This window comes from Mirounga leonina, unplaced genomic scaffold (assembly GCF_011800145.1).
Source record: "Mirounga leonina isolate KUSES-001 unplaced genomic scaffold, KU_Mleo_1.0 Mir_114, whole genome shotgun sequence".
NCBI lineage: Eukaryota > Metazoa > Chordata > Mammalia > Carnivora > Phocidae > Mirounga > Mirounga leonina.
In genome coordinates, this window is record NW_023270265.1 from 32595467 (window position 1) to 32612354 (window position 16888).

Below are 16888 nucleotides of genomic sequence, written 5' to 3' on the forward strand. Positions count from 1 at the left end.
GGAGGGGAAGAATGAAGCGGGGGAAATCGGAGGGGTAGACGAACCATGAGAGACGATGGACTCTGAAAAACAAACAGGGTTCTGGAGGGGAGGGGGGTGGGAGGATGGGTTAGCCTGGTGGTGGGTATTGAGGAGGGCACATTCTGCATGGAGCACTGGATGTTATGCACAAACAATGAATCATGGAACACTTCATCTAAAACTAATGATGTAATGTATGGGGATTAACATAAGAATAAAAAAAAAAAAGATACCATGAAAATGAATAGGCAAGGCACGGGAAAGGAGGGCATACATCTGTCAAAAGGCTGTCATCCAGAATATAGTAAAGCACTCCTACACATCTGTAAAGAAATACAAACTGCGCAGTAAGAGATGGGCAAAAGATTGAAAAGACAATTCAAAGAGGAATATTTATATACTCTTACATAAAATTGGCAAAGAAGTGCATGAAAAAGTATTCAACATCATTAGTCATCAGTGAAAACACATGATTGCACTGCACACCCACTAGAATGCCTTCAGTTAAATGTCTAATGTCAAATATTCAGAAGTCTGTAGAGCATCTAACTATCTTAGAATGATGGAGTAAATGCAGTTGCCAGAAAGAGGAACTAAAGGAGGAAATGGTTATGAAGTGGGAATGGGAAAAGAAGCCACAAAATGAGAGTGAAAAGTAGTCAGAGAAGTAGGAGAGCAAAATGGCCACACAGAGCACTTGTCAAGAAAACCAGGTGCAAAGAGCCGATCAACATGCACTCTGATAAAAGAGCCTCCAGAATGTCTCCTCAGGCACACCTTGCACCCTTCAAGAAATCAGTGATCACAGAGGAGTGAGGATAAAGGCTAGAGTGAAAGTAACTAAGGGATTAATGTTAAAAGGAGAAGGAGAAGAAAATAGTCTATAAAACTCTCCTGAAAAGTATACACTGAAGGGAGGAAGAAAGCTAAAAGTATTGCTTGAGGATATATCCAGTTGGAGAAAATCTCACGTAGGAGAAAAAAGTCAAGCTTGTTTATAGGTGTGGGGAAATAGCTAATAAAAAGCCAGGAGTTTTGAGGATATAAGAGAGAATATTGACAAATCCCAGAGCAAAATTTCAGAGAAGTCAGAAATAAACAAGACTAGGAACATGAATGAAAAGTTTAGCAGGTCGTTAAAGACACAGAAATGGCATTTTGTGGCCAAAAAGGAGAGCTTCACGTTGTTTGAACTTGAGACCAGAAGAGAAGGAATGGGAGTTGTTTTGTGAGAATAAAGGGCTCAGAATAGTGGAACGCATTTGGAGCAGAAATTATAAAGAAACAGGGAGGTAAGGAAGAGAAGAATGAAAGGAATGGCAGAGCTCAATGAGAGAACAAAGAAAGTGAATTAATATGGAACTCATGAATGAATATCAAACGAGTTTTATAATTTCATGCACCAATACAGTAGTTTAGGCATGCTTATAGCAATTTTGCTCCTTGGGAATATATATATCTATATTTATATCCATACCTCTATATGCATCTATCTTTGTTTTCTAGTTCAGCCTAGTCATATTATTAAACCAGTGAAATTAAACTAGCGAACTTATGTATTTATCATAAAACACAAGTGGGGTGGGGATAAAAGGATGTAAAGACAGACTGAAGAGTTAAGAGTTTAGGAGACATGAGAAATGGATCAAATACCAACTCCAAGGTGACAGCTTTCTCTGACACTGATAGATGGTTAACTCTTAGAGCCAAGAGGTAACATACACAGGCTTATAAGAGCAAAACATATGTATCTCTTTCCAACTTGCCATTCAATGATGTGATTTTGGTAGCTTGAGGTCTTCTAGGGTGGAAATATTCACAACCCGGAAATTGGTAAACACTATGTATCCCCCCCGCCCCTCCGATGGGTTTACCAAGATTCCACTGCATCTACTCCTTCTGAGTTCCCATTACACAGTTTCTTTGCTGTGTTGATCCTCTCCTATTACATCGTCTGATGCAAAGAATATGGATCTTTCTTTATCAAAGCCCCAGTTTCTATCAGTGTCTGGCACACAATTTCCCTTCAGAAGGAAGGGACTAAGAAAGGATAGAAGGAAGAATGTACAGAGGGAGGGAGACAGAGAGGAAAGGAAGTTGCAAAAGGGTAATTCTGAGTTTGAGATTGTGAGAAATAAAAATCTAAGTAAGTTGTTCCAGAGGTAGAATTGTGACTTCAGTTCATCAAACTGACATGTTTGCTAGAGTCTCAGAAACAGTGATAGCTGGGGATGTGAGGTGAGTGGAGATTATGACTGTCATTGAGGAAGATAGGAGACTGTCCTTCAAATTGGTAAATACTAGCAGGATGAAAAAGATCATTTGAAACAAACACGATTACTCATCTTCACTCTGAGATGAAAGGGGTTAATGTCTGCCTCCCCTCCCCCCAGAGGAAGCATCCTTTGCAGTTAAATGGAAGTAACTGATCATTTTAGAAATGGAGAAAAACTGTTTTGGCTGACCACTAATTTTTCTCACTTGAAGCAAGTTTGTAGATAGCTTGGCTATGACTCTCTTTGAGAAACAATGGCAGATTCTTTTGTCCAGACAGAAAAACCAAGAAGAATAAATTTCATTATTCCTCCTAGATGGTTATATCTTGGATTTAACTGGCCAGGACCTGCCAGGAGGCAGGATAAAGCACTCATTAATAAGACAGGTTCTGTGGTCAGAATCTGAGTTGAGAACCTAGCTCTGCCTCTTACCACATCCATGAACTTGCACATGCTATTTGTTTGAATGTTTTCATCTGGAAAGTGGGATTAAAACTGTTTTATTCATTGGGTTGTTTAGAGAATAAAATAAACGAATAAGTAGATCATTTGGTACAGTGCTTGGTATATACTAAGTACTCAATTAAATGTTCATGATACCGATGATGGTGAAAATGTGGTTATGGGATAGGCTTCTAGATCACTCAGTTGTGTTTTTTTGCCCACAGATACTTGTGGCAAGACATGGTTCCTTTAAGAAGGGAAAACCTTGCACACTTCCTAGGAGCATCAGTGACAACTCATTCACATCTCTCTTCTGCCCTTTTTAGTGATTGCTCAGAAAAAATTCTAGAATTTTGTTCCTTCTAAAAATCTTAAGAGTTCAATTTCTGGGTTTAATGGGAAAATGAAATACTTCTATATCTGGCCTGAAATTTCACACTTAAGAAGCAAGAATATTTTCCATGGAGTGCTTGCATTTCTTAGTTTCGCTCCCTGTCCTTGTCCAAAAGACGTTTGCCTTACAAAAACAAAACAAAAGTCCCAATGTATTTATCACCCACCCCGTAATTATTGTCTGAGTAATATCAATGTTTAAAATAATTGTCCCAGGCAAGTTATTATCCTCTTTGAATGATTTCTTGTATATCTGCAAGAATTGTTAATTTCTGTAATAAGAGCCTGAATCAATCTAGTTCTTACTGACTTTATACTCAAAAGTTATAAATAACTATTCTTCTGAGAAGAGTTTTGTATTCTTTACTCTGATTCTTTTTCTAAAGTTCTAAAGGTTTGCCTGAAACCGAAGATGATTTATGTTTTAACAGACTATAGCGCATGTGAGGTTACAGTAATAATAGGAAAGCAACTTTCATTGACTCTGATTTCCCATCCTCTAGAAAGTCCTTTCTCCTCCCCAGCCGAACATCCCTGGGATCCCCACGTTGATGAATAACGTGCTCACAAATAAGCCAGTTTTCCCCTGGCTCCTACAGCTATTACTCCACGGGATTCCTAGGTGACGAAAAGACCCCAATTAGTCATTGCTTGCCCACCAGGTGCTGCCGTTTCTTCTAAGAACCCCCAGGTCTTCTGTCTCTGCCACAGCTGTTGGGTGTGTTACTGGAGAAGGGAAACACTTCCGCTTCCCTCTTCGGCTCGTACTCCGTGAGAGTGGCACTCAAGAAATTCTGTTGATGCCCCAAAGTGTTCCAGAGATTTCTGTTTGGTTGTCTTTGTGTTATTGTTGTTTTCCACTTAAAAACCTTCATTTTACATTTGATTTAGAAATGAACTGTGCACAGGATGGACAGGAACAGCTGAGTGATGGACTCCATGCTGTATAGAGAATTTTCCTTCCTTTCCCACAAAAAAAAGCTTCTCTGCCAAGAATCTCTGGACCCTTCTTGGAAGTCAAAGTTGACAGTCCTTGTCATAGATTGGGAGGCATATATGATTCCCACCCAGATGTAATTCTCACCTGCTCTCCCCTCCAACTGCTCCTTCCTCCCCACCTTCCAGCACACTTACGCCCTGGCTACCTAATCACCAAAGGGCTATGTTTTCCTTATTGTTGTTTCTGTACATGGGCCCTATCTTTGTCATTTTAAATCTAAGGCTAGTTAATTTGGTTACTATGTAGGGACACCAATGAAACAAACAGCTTCAGTTTAGTTGCAAAGATTTCAGCCTAGTCTGACCGTGGCCCATAGATGAGGTCACACTACTTATTCAGATGCCATTTATAGAAAATAGAGTGTTCTGGGCGCCTGGGTGGCTCAGTTGGTTAAGCGACTGCCTTAGGCTCAGGTCATGATCCTGCAGTCCCTGGATCGAGTCCCACATCGGGCTCCCTGCTCGGCAGGGAGTCTGCTTCTCCCTCTCCCACTCCCCGTTTGTGTTCCCTCTCTCGCTGTGTCTTTCTCTGTCAAATAAATAAATAAAATCTTAAAAAAAAAAAAAAAAGAAGAAAATAGAGTGTTCTTCAGAAAGTCCAAGGATGCCTGATCTTTAATTGAAGCCAGTTTACTCATCATGTGACATCACTGTCTCTGCTGTTGAATAGTGTTCAGTTTATGTGGGAGCACAAATTGTTACCAGGAGATTCCAAGCAAGAACTATAGGCAGTGCAAAACTAAGGACTTAATTTGTTACAACAGAGTCTACCATGTGAATTCACTGGGAATGAGAACAGGTGTGGACAAATTCACAGAGGGTAAGCAATAGAGCTGAATGTTAAAATAGGAATAGAAATTGGTTAGTGGGAGAGGTGGTCATTCCAAATGAGGAAACGGCACTTTTATATTGCAAACAATTTTCATTGCTTCAGATTCTACTGTTTCTCATCACCAGTGATGAATTTTATGTGACATAAAGAACAGCTTTAAATGGGAATCCAAGGAGAATTAAGAAAATGGTCTGTTACTGGTTCCATTTTATTCTCCCACTGTTTTATCATATAGATGAAGATAGTATAAAGCATGGGAAATTTAATAGCCTCTCATTATACCGTTTATCTATCTATCTGTCTACAATTTTATTAACGTTTACTTCATTTATTTTAAGATGGGTCTTTGAGTGACAGAAATAATTAATATAATTGAAAACCAAAAAGTCCTTACCTTTAGAATTTGTTTCTATTAAGAATCAAAATGGGGCGCCTGGGTGGCTCAGTTGGTTAAGCGACTGCCTTCAGCTCAGGTTATGATCCTGGAGTCCGGGGATCAAGTCCCATATCGGGCTCCCTGCTCAGTGGGGGGTCTGCTTCTCCCTCTGACTCTCTTCCCTCTCGTGCTCTCTGTCTCTCATTCTCTCTCTCAAATAAATAAATAAAATCTTTAAAAAAAAAAAAGAATCAAAATGAAGAGGAGGAAAGTAAGAAAGCAGATTTGGGTTTTAAATGCCTGGTGATCCCTAATAGAAGTAGATGCTTCATGAAATCTGAAAATTGGGAGTGATCAAATAAGTCTGGACACTTAATGAGAATCATCCTACAAGTACCTGAAAGTTATGTGTTATAATTTTAACCTCCCCTTTGGAGAGGGAAAAAACACACTCAACAGTCCCTAACATATTCACCTTGTGTTGTTCTAACTGCTTGGCTTTGAGAGTCTATTATATGTCAGGCACGGATACTAGATACTAGAAGCTGCATTAAGGCAGACATACTAAAGGCCCCTGGTTAGCCAGGAGGATCTCTCAGCTCAGACACCCACCAATTATCTCACCAAGAAGGCCCTTGAGGACTAGATGCTTGTCACCAAGGGAAGGTCCTACAGGTGCAATCCAGCAGGACAGAAATCATTCTGTAGAGAAGCATTGTTATCCTGGACTCCATCCCACACAAAGACCAGATGCATGAATTTTTATAATCCAGCACTTGGTTTAGCGCCTGACAGAAAGTTGACACTTGTTGAAACAATAATATAACAACATTTGACAATAAGTAAACATCAATAACACTTTTATGAACACTTTTTGTTCATTATTTAATACTCCCTGAATTCTGCTAATTTACATACTATTATATTTTTAAGTAAGAAATATGAGGTTACATAAAATATATTAATTTTCTCGTATTCAACTTCAAATAGTGACCAAAGTTTTAAGTAGTTTGCTTGAATCTGGAGCTCTTAAACACTAAATTGTTTTTTTCTCCTATAATCTCAAGACATAGCCCAACTCCTGGCACATAATTAAGTCTCATTAAATTTTGGAGACTGGCCAAATAGGTATAGAGCAGGTGTCAGAGACAGCAATTATAGCCAGGCATGGAGCCACCAGAAACCAGTGGCCACTTAACTATAGGGAGTTTTGGCTCAGTCTTCATGGCTATTTGAGAGATGATGATGGTAGAGATGGAAATGGTTTCTTTTCTTTTCTTTTCTTGTGCCACAGTTACATCATCCTTTCTCTTCTAACCTAACCTTTTTCTTAGCTACTTATGTAATCCAGATAAGGAGTCTTGGTGTGCCTCAGCAGTACTGAGATGAAATGATGTGTTCAAAGCAAAAGGTGAGAACAAGGACAAGGGGGGGGCCCTCCCACCCTGTGTGTTCTATAACCAGATCTACATACTTTATTAGTAATTAATGGGGCATTTCATGTTCTCCAATTTCTCTGGACTAATTGCCTGCTGCAGGGTTATCGTAGACAATTAGAAAGAACCACAAAGGCAGCAGAACTCTCTCATCATCTTGTACATCGTCAAGGAGATTTAATTCCATCCTTTGGAAGAGACTTTAGATGGTACTACACAGTCTAAGAGAATCTGAAAATCTAGGTCTTATTTTCCTTAATTTTATTCTTATTTTACTGTCTGCCAGACATCATCAGTTCCAGGAAGTCTAAGCAAGATGGTTAATTCTTGCTGCCATTAAATTCAAGTGTCATAAAATATTTGTGGAATAAGAAATGACAAAGAATAAAATCTTTAGAACATCACCTTCATCCATCATGCACAGTGGGCTTGGCCCCAAAAGAACTTTGATTTTAATATTGTTAGAATAACTATATAGCATCCTGTAGGACACATTGTTTCCTCTGTTGTAGTTGTTGTTGTTTTTTAAAACAACAACACTTTTGGATGCAATGGAAAGCCTCCCCTTTTTGCCACCAACTAACATTTGACAATTTATCCTGTAAACATCATTTATTACCAGATATTGGTACATCTGGCAGCCAGTAAAAGCAAGTGAGGTAAAAAAAAATACATGCATACTTAACTTTGAAATGCATTATTTACTCATGGCTACAAAGTATGTGGCCCTATATCCCCTGTTATGCTTATTCAGAAATTTAAAGTGGATATTCCAGTAAATCCTCCTGTTTAATTCCCATGTAATCTTTTAAATGCTCCTGAGCATTCTTTTTTTCTTGCAACATCTTTTGTCCTAACCTACCTATCCTAACCTGTTTTATCTTCCCATTCCCTTAAACTTTCTTTTAGAAAGAACTGGTTTTGAGTTCATACTAGGTTTTGGACACTCAAAGGGGTTCAAAATACTGAGATACTTTAGAAACTGCTTTCAAGAATACTATTACCTGGTTATATACCTAAGCATATGAACACTTAATAACAGAAGTGCAATGATGAAACCACTGTAAACAATTTAAAAAAAGACCTTGCAATTCAAATGTATTGGTGTGATGTTAATTACTTCTTCATGCAGTCTTTGTGATTTTGTTCTACCCCATGCTAGCTAGCTCATTCAAAATTTACAGAAAACCTCAAGGAGAGTGGCTAAATATAATTTGCATCTAAAACACATGCAACTTTTATCAATAATGAGAACTTCATTGCTTCTCTTATTTTATTTGTGCAGCAGGTAATCATTTAAAGTAAGCCCTTGGTAAAATGAAACTCAAGGTAATTCATTTCGGGCTACATTTCACATAAAGGGGAAATGACTCATGAATAGTTATAGGGCTCAAGCTTTTGGGATTAAAAAAATGTATTAATGGAAAGATCACAATAATTAAGTGGAAGCCAACCTTTGGATATCAATAGCCACTCACAGACTCATTGGCAAAGGTAATGAAGGAATTACAGCTATCATGAATATTCCATATTAGGTTTTAATTACCAGGGCAGGAGCCTGAGCCTTGATGATCTTTTAATGAAAGGTGGGATGATTTCCTAATTTAGCATTTTTCATTTTAAAAGCTCATTAGCCTACCAAAAAAAGAAAATGTATGTGAAATGTATATGTTAATTAGCTTGACTGTAGTTATTATTTCACTGTGTGTACATATATTGAAACACCATGTTGTATACCTTAATATATATAATCTTTATTTAAATTTGTTTTAAAATGAATAAATAATAAAATCGGGAAAATATTTTAAAAATAAAAGTTCATTATTCAATTATAGTAATGATATTCCGCAATGGAACAAGACTTGACAAAAAACAAAACAAAACAAAACAAAACAAAACAAAACCACAATGAACCAAACAGGGGTAAAAATATTTAAGCTACATCTTCCAGAGCAGACTTCTTCAAGATATATTTTATGTTTTCTGTTACCCAAAAAATAGTTCTTTGCCAATTTGTCCTGTCCTCATGTGCTATAAAATATTAACCCTTTATACCCTTCCAAAGAGAGAGGACTTTGTGTTGCTTAGTACTAGGGGTGTTTTGGATGCTGCAAGCTCTGGAAGGCCAAGTGCTGGTGAGATAGAGGTAGAGCTAGATCCCCTGTCTTGAGGATCTTAGATAATCCAATACTTAGCCTAACACCTCACTAGGCCACTGTGATGTAGGAAAGAACATCAGGGTTCGAAACCCACAGCCAAGAAAGAATTCTTGAAATGTCTTTGGTGCAAAAAGGTGGTTTTATTAAAGCATGGGGACAGGACCCATGGGCAGAAAGAGCTGCACCAGGGTCACAAAGAGTGCCCATTATATGCTTTCAGGTTGGGAGGGGGTTAGGGATAACGTTTAAGTCTCTAAGGAATTTGGAGGCAAGGTTTCCAGGACCTTGAGGTGGGCTAGCTATTGTTGGGAAAAGGTCATTTATTACCGTCTAATAAAACCTTAGTCATGAGACCCTTCAGATGTATATTGGTGGGCCATATGCTTCGGGGGTGATTGCCAACATGTATCTTGGGAGTTTAGAGATAAAGGAAATTTCTAAAGGAATTTTTATATGTTAAAGTAGACTTACAGGATCGGGGAAGGGGGTGTCAGGCTAGGATTGCCTTTTGCCCTTAGCAAAGTGTCAACATCCAGGCAGTTGAGTCCCTAGAGGATTGTCACTCTTCTGTTTCAAGGACTTGACAATGGGCTGTAGGGAGTAAGGGAATTTAATAAGTTTTCTTCTGCCTTTGTTTCCTACATCAACTGGGGTTCAAAATCATAACTCACAGAAGCAAAGAAAAGGCTTCAAGACTGAGTCCCACAAACCCATCTTTGGTCTCAGCTGCTTGGTAACTAGCACACGAAAACAAATGGCCCAAACTCTTATTGGTTTTACAGTAACAATTTCTATTAATTCAGCAAAGGAGAAGAAGCATGAGTTACTGTCCAGAGAAGAAAAATGTTTAGCAGGAGCTGATGATCTAGTCAGTATATTTGGAAATAAGCTTTTGCTTTTTTTAATCCTTCCTCTGAAATTTGCAGGCAGGGCTAGGTTTTTAAATTACATTAGTGTGGACTTTCATTCTTCATAGTGAATGCATTAAAGGTAGCTACTATTAAAGTTTCCTTTCATATATATTGAAAAGGAAATGAATTGCCACCCTATTAGACCTGTTTTAATGTTCTCTAAGCATATTATTTGCACATTTGATTGTAAGCCATCAATAAGCAATGTCTGGATTAATTTTTTTCAGCATGAATAAGAGAAGTAGGGGTGTATTTTTAATTATAGTGACATGCACCCTCTATCTTAAACACCCAAGAGAAGCATAATTTCATAAATCCATGTGATAAGGGGAATGTGGGAATAACTGCTCTTATTAATAATTTCTATTTCTATATGGGAGATAGATTGAGAATCTTATCTGAAGGTTATACTTTTAAATAGTCAGATTAAAAGCAGTTATGAAATAGCTTTTGAAGTTTGGATGCAATTGGAGTTCATTTGCAGCCCATTTCCATCATAATAAGATCTTAGAAGTGAGCACAGGGGAAATCGGGATGATTCAGCCCTTGACACAATGTGGAGTTGTTCTCTATAATAATATCTGTAAGATTTTGTCCGGACTGGTAAGACACCCCAATCTCATAGTCTCATTATTTTTAACTTAAAAACCTGTTTCCTAATAGATGGTAATGAGTATCTTACCAAACCCCCTTAAAAAAAAAATGAAAAGAAAGCAGTATTTTAAGGAACTAAGAATGAAGGAAAATGGCACACAGGTCCCAGCTACAGCCAGGCAATGCCTGAGGGAGCACAAATGCTTTTGTTGTCCCAATGTAGTGCTGTCTGGTGGAATAAGTACTATTTAAGAAATGGAATTGAGACAATAAGAGGGAAACTGAGGAAGCTGAAAGGACAATTATAAATTGGGGGTGCTAGAGAAATATAAAGGGAGGTACAGATTTCGATTTCTATGCTTCATCTAACTTGGTAAAATTATGACATCAGTGGACTGTGATAAGTTATGTGCATATACTGTGATCCCTACAGCAACCACTGAAAAAAGAGATATACAAACAGATACACACACACACACACACACACAAAACACTACAGGTAAAGTAAAATAAAATTCTAATAAAAGTACAATTTACCCACAAGAGAGCAGGAAAGTAAGCAGTGAAATAATAAAAGGAGAACAAACATATAATAAAAAGTAAAATGTCTGACTTAGGTCTTAACATGTTGGTAATTACACTAAACAGAAATGGTCTTTAACAATATGACCCAACTATTTGCTTCTATAAGAAGCTAAATTCAAACGTAACAATATAGGTGTATTGAATGTCTAAGAGATGAAAAAATAAATATATATCATGGAAACCTTAGTCAAAGTAAGCAGGAGAATCTATATTAACATCTGATGAAGTAGACTTTAGAGCTATATCTATATCTATAACCAGAGACAGAGAGGGACATTATATATTTATAAAAAAGCCAGTCTACCAAGGAGACATAATCTTAAATATGTTTGCACAGTAGAAAATAGAAGCTATATGGTATAACTGCAAGGAAATATAGAAAAATCCATACTTGTAGTTAGAAGCATGCACATCCCATCTCAGCAATTGATAAAACAACGACATAGAAAATCAGAAAAAAAAAAAAAGCGAGAACAAAGCAACATTAACTACCAAAATCCAATTGACATTTATAGACTATTCCACCAAACATTAGCAGAACATATATCCAAACATTAGCAGAACATATATTCTTTTCAAGTGCTAATGGAATATACTAGAACAAACAATATTTTGGGCTCTAAAACACCCTTCAATGAATTTGGAAGAACTAAAACCATATAGAGTATGTTCTCTGACCACAAAGGAATCAAATCAGAGATCAATAACAGAGACAGAAAAAAATCTTCCAAAATTTAGATACTAAATAATAAGCCTCTAAGTATTTCATAAATTAATAAGGAAATGTCAACATATTGAGCCGAATGAAAACAGGACATATCAAAATATGTAGGATACAGCAAAACAAGTATTGTGCAAGAAATGTATAATACTAAAATGCATACATTAGAAAAGAGGAAAGAGTAGAATCAATAATCAAAGCTCCTCCCTCAAAACTGGAGGAGCAAAATAAAGCCAAAACAAGTACAATGAAAGAAATAATAAGGATAAGATCAGAAATCAATGAAATTGAAAACAGAAAAATAGAGAAAATCAATGAATCAATAAGCTTCTTTTTGGAAAAGATTTTTTTTCTTTAAGATTTTATTTATTCATTTGACACACAGAGACACAGAGAGAGAGAGAAAGCATGAGCAGGGAGAGAGGCAGAGGGAGAGGGAGAAGCAGGCTTCCCACAGAGCAGGGAGCCCGATGTGGGGCTTGATCCCAGGACCCTGGGATCTTGACCTGAGCCGAAGGAAGACGCTTAACCATATGAGCCACCCAGGCACCCCTCATTTTTTTTTTTAAAGATTTTATTTATTTATTTGACAGAGAGAGACACAGCAAAAGAGGGAACACAAGCAGAGGGAGTGGAAGAGGGAGAAGCAGGCTTCCCGCAGAGCAGGGAGCCCGATGTGGGGCTTGATCCCAGGACCCTGGGATCATGACCTGAGCCAAAGGCAGACGCTTAACTGACTGAGACACCCAGGTGCCCTGGAAAAGATTTTTAAAAGTTGACAAACCTCTAGGAAGACTAACAAAGGAAAACAAGAAGAAAAAAATCAACAATATCAAGAATAAAATGAACAATGAACATAAAATCAATATCAGATAGATACATGAAAAGGTGCTCAGTGTCACGAATTACCAGGGAAATGCAAATCAAAATCACAGTGAAATAGCATCATACGTGCTAGAATGACTATCAGCAGAAATCTAAGTGATAACAAGTGTTTGTGAGGACCCTGTATACTTTGGTAGAGGTATACACTGGTGCAGCCACCATGGAGAACAATTTGGAGGTGCCTCAAAAAATTAACTATGGAATTACCATGTGATTTAGCTATTTTGCTTCTGGGATATATCTGAAGAAGATGAAATCACTGTATCAAAGAGATATCTGTATTCTAATGTTCATTGCAGCATTGTTTAAATTGCCAAGACATGGAAACAACCTAATTGTCCATCAATGAGCAAATGGATAAATAAAAAGTGACACATGTGCTCATGTACACACACACACACACACACACACTTTGGAGTATTAGTCAACCATAAAGAAGGAAATCCTGCCATTTGTGACAACATGGATGAAACTTTGAGGTCTTCAAGCTAAGTGAGTTAAGTCCTATGTTGTAAATGGCATGTTGTTTAAACTCCGAGTTTTATTATAATCCTCTAGAGGATGTTGATATTTTTGTCTTAAAAGACAAGCAGGTTAGTTAGGTTCAGCCTGGGCAGAATGGTACAAATTTCACTTCAGTTCTCAGAGACTTTGATCTGCTGCTTTGGGGCTACTTTGCACTTCCTTGTCACTTTCAGGAATCAGACTGAAATTAAATGGATGCATACACTGAATTAGGTATCATCCTCTCTGGGTCTCTCCTCTCTAGAGTTTTCCCTCACTCTCTGGCTTATGTCATCTTCTTTCTGTAGTTCTTTTGATATGGTTGCTACTGGAGTTTTAGCCATGCTGCTTTGCTCCATTTTGGGGGAATACCCTTGTAATGAATCCACAAGTGAGGGAAAGTCACAGATTCGATCTAACTTCATGCTGATTATTTACCCACATTTTAAACTTCCTTATAACATCCTGCCTATTTTTATTTGCTCTGTTTGATTTTCAGGTAGTCACTTTTTCTTTTGAATCTTGTCCATTGTCATATCTGTAATTGGCTGGGGGGCTAGTCCTAAGGGATTACATTGAAATAGTAGAACAGGACCTATAGGACTATATTTTCATACCAAAGGTAAAGGGATTATATTATATATCAGACACTGGCAAAGAGAAAGGATTCAAGAATGAGTTCATAGATTTTGGCCTGACAACTGGGCTAATGCCATTACCATTATTTTAAAAGTGGAATATTTCAGAAAGAACAGGTTTGGGGTGGGGGTGTAAAGAAGTTCAGTTTGAACAAGTTGAGATTGAGACTATTAACACATCCATCTGGAGATTTTAAGTGAGAAATTCATTATATAAGTCTTTCTTTCAGTGGAGATGTCAAACTGAAGATAGTTTTGTGAATCATCAGCATGCAGATCATTGGGGTTAATGTAGAGCATGAAATCAGCCATAATACCTGGCTTGCTAAATGTAATACATAGGCTGCTGGGGGCAAGGGAGGGTTTGGGAGAAGGGTGTGGGCCTTTGGAATGCTGCAGGGAGTTACCTTCCCCTGAAGCTCTCTTAGCCCAAACAGCCTCCCTGTGATCTAAGAGATGTATACATTGTCCCTTAGGCTATGTTTAGTAAAACACGCAGATTAGCTTATCTTATCTTTCCCATAAATCTTCTCAGTTTCAGTAAGACCCCTTGTTACACATCATGTGCTTGAGAAACGGTGATAAGGATATCCTGAAGGACCAATAAAAGCGGGAGCCAAGAAGAGCAAAGGGTCTTCATCTCTGAGCCTTGACCCCCTTCCCTTCTCCTCTCTTTCACAGCAAAGTTTGGAGTCATCTTTCATCCGTGGGTACAAGGATTGCTGGCCATTCCCCGCAGTAGATAATATAAAAAGGTATGGAACTGAAAAAGATTCCCAAGGGAGTGGATGCAGATAGGAAAATAGAGACACCAAAAAGAGACCCCCAGGCTGAGACCTGACTCACTTCAAGAAGCAATACAGCAAAATGTGAAAATGTGCTCAAAGCAATATATAAAGCAGATTATGAAAAGGAATAGCTAATCCAGTTTGAGGATATCAAGAAAGTTTCATACAGATACCTGTTAAAATGAATCTGAATGTCTGAGTAAAAGTTAACCAAGAACAGGAAAGGATGAAGGCTTTCCTGGGTGTTGGGACCACAATGAGCAAAGGTAGAACAGCATGGCCTCTAGTTCAGCAGTACCAGAGAAAGCATGGGTCAGGGAATGGGAAAGGCTGCCTGGAGAGGAAAGAATAGGGTAAACCACCACAGACCTATTTGTCCTATTAAGAAAACATCTCTTATCAAGAGAGTTTGTGGTTTTAAACTCATGCTGAAGGTAGAATATTTTACTTGAATAACCTGAGTGAGAATTTAAATTTACAAAACAAAAGGGGAGTTTCTTTGTTGCAATTAGTGAATTTAGAAAAAGGGAAGAACCCCCATTCACATTTCCCCACCACTCTAGGGGGCAGCCCCCAAGATACCTGCCCATGATCTGTAGAATGCAGACCTTGGAACACATGGAGCTAGTGAGGCGTCTGCGATGACATGACCAAGTTTTCACTATATATATTGTACTATCACTTACTGTCATTGGAAATATCATTATCAAATTCAGGGAAAGAAGAAATGAAGCGAAGGTCATGTAATAGTCCCTGAAAGAAGTGACAGACCCAGTAAAAGTGGCCTCTCACAGGAAACTCTGTGAAGTTTTCGAGGATACTAAGATTCAGGAACTATCTGGTAAGCTGAGTCTTTCTTTCTTAGAAACTAGAGTCTAGTACATAATGATGGGAACTCAGCCATTCAAATTAGATTATCTTTGAAGAACTCTTAATTCATAAAACAAATGCAAAGGGAGTTTCTCTTTGAAATTGAAGTTGGATTAATATGTATCTGAGGTGAATGCAGGCACCTTCCACAAATTCTTCACTCACAGTATCAGCACCTACATCCTTCAGGGCCTCTCTACAATACAACATAGCATTTACATACAGTAACATTTACTGATAAACAGTGTACTGTTCTTATAGGTTTTAAAAAATATATTAATATAATCACTGTCACAATAAAAACATGAAACAATTCCCTTACTGCCCAACTCTTCCCTCTGGAACTTTGGAGTTATCCTTTTCCCAAATCCAGCCCTTGGCAATCATTGATGTGACATCAATCTCTAGGGTGTTGTCTTTCCCAGATGTTATATAAATGGAATTATACAGTATATGGCCTTTGCAAAACTTGTGTGTTTGTATGTAGCCATGTGTATCTGAGATACAACCATATAGTTGAATGTAACAGGATTTTCTTCCTTTTTATTGCTGAGTGCTCTTCTACATGTACCACACTTTGTGAACCCATTCCCTAGTTGTGGACCATTTGGACTGTTCCCAGGTTTGGGTGATTATAAATAAAACTAGTATAAACATCTGACTAGAGATTGTTGTGTGAACATATGTTTTTATGTCCTGTGGGTAAATATCTAGAGAGAAACAAGATGACTGAGTTGAGTGGTAAATGCATGTTTAGCTCCATAAAAAATTATCAAGCTGTTTCTGTATTGTCCAGATGGGCTTCCACATGAGGACAGCAAAGATGAGTTGTGGTAAGATGACATGGTTCACAAAGCTTAACGTGTTTATTATTTTGCTCTTTGGCCTAGAACATGGTTTTATCTTGGTGAACGTTCCATGTGCCCTTGAAAAAATTAGTATTTTGCTATCATTGGTTGAAGTGTTCGCATTCATTGATAGCAATATTCTGCTCTCCTACCTTCTTGTCAACTTTTCTAGTTATTTGTTCTATTGGTTACAGAATGTGTAGTGTTGAAGAGTGTTGAGATTTCCAGCTAAAATTTTGTATTTGCCTCTTTTTTCTTTCAGTTGTATCCTTTTTTGTTTTATGTGTTTTGAAGTTATATTTTTAGGCTCACACTCATTTAGGGTTACTATGTCATTTTGCTGAATTCAACATTTTGTTATTATATGATGCCCCCCTTCCTTAATCTCTGGTAATATGTTCTATTTTTAATTCAATTTTCCCTGATATTAATATAGACACACCAGCTTTGATTAATGTTTGCATGGTATATCTACTTCTATCCTTTTTACTTTTCATCCATCTATGCTTTCATATTCAATCTAAGTTTCTTATAACTTGTAGTTATATTGTGCCCTTTTAAATTAATATACTGTGTTTAGATCAGTTTTAGGTTTACACAAAAATTGA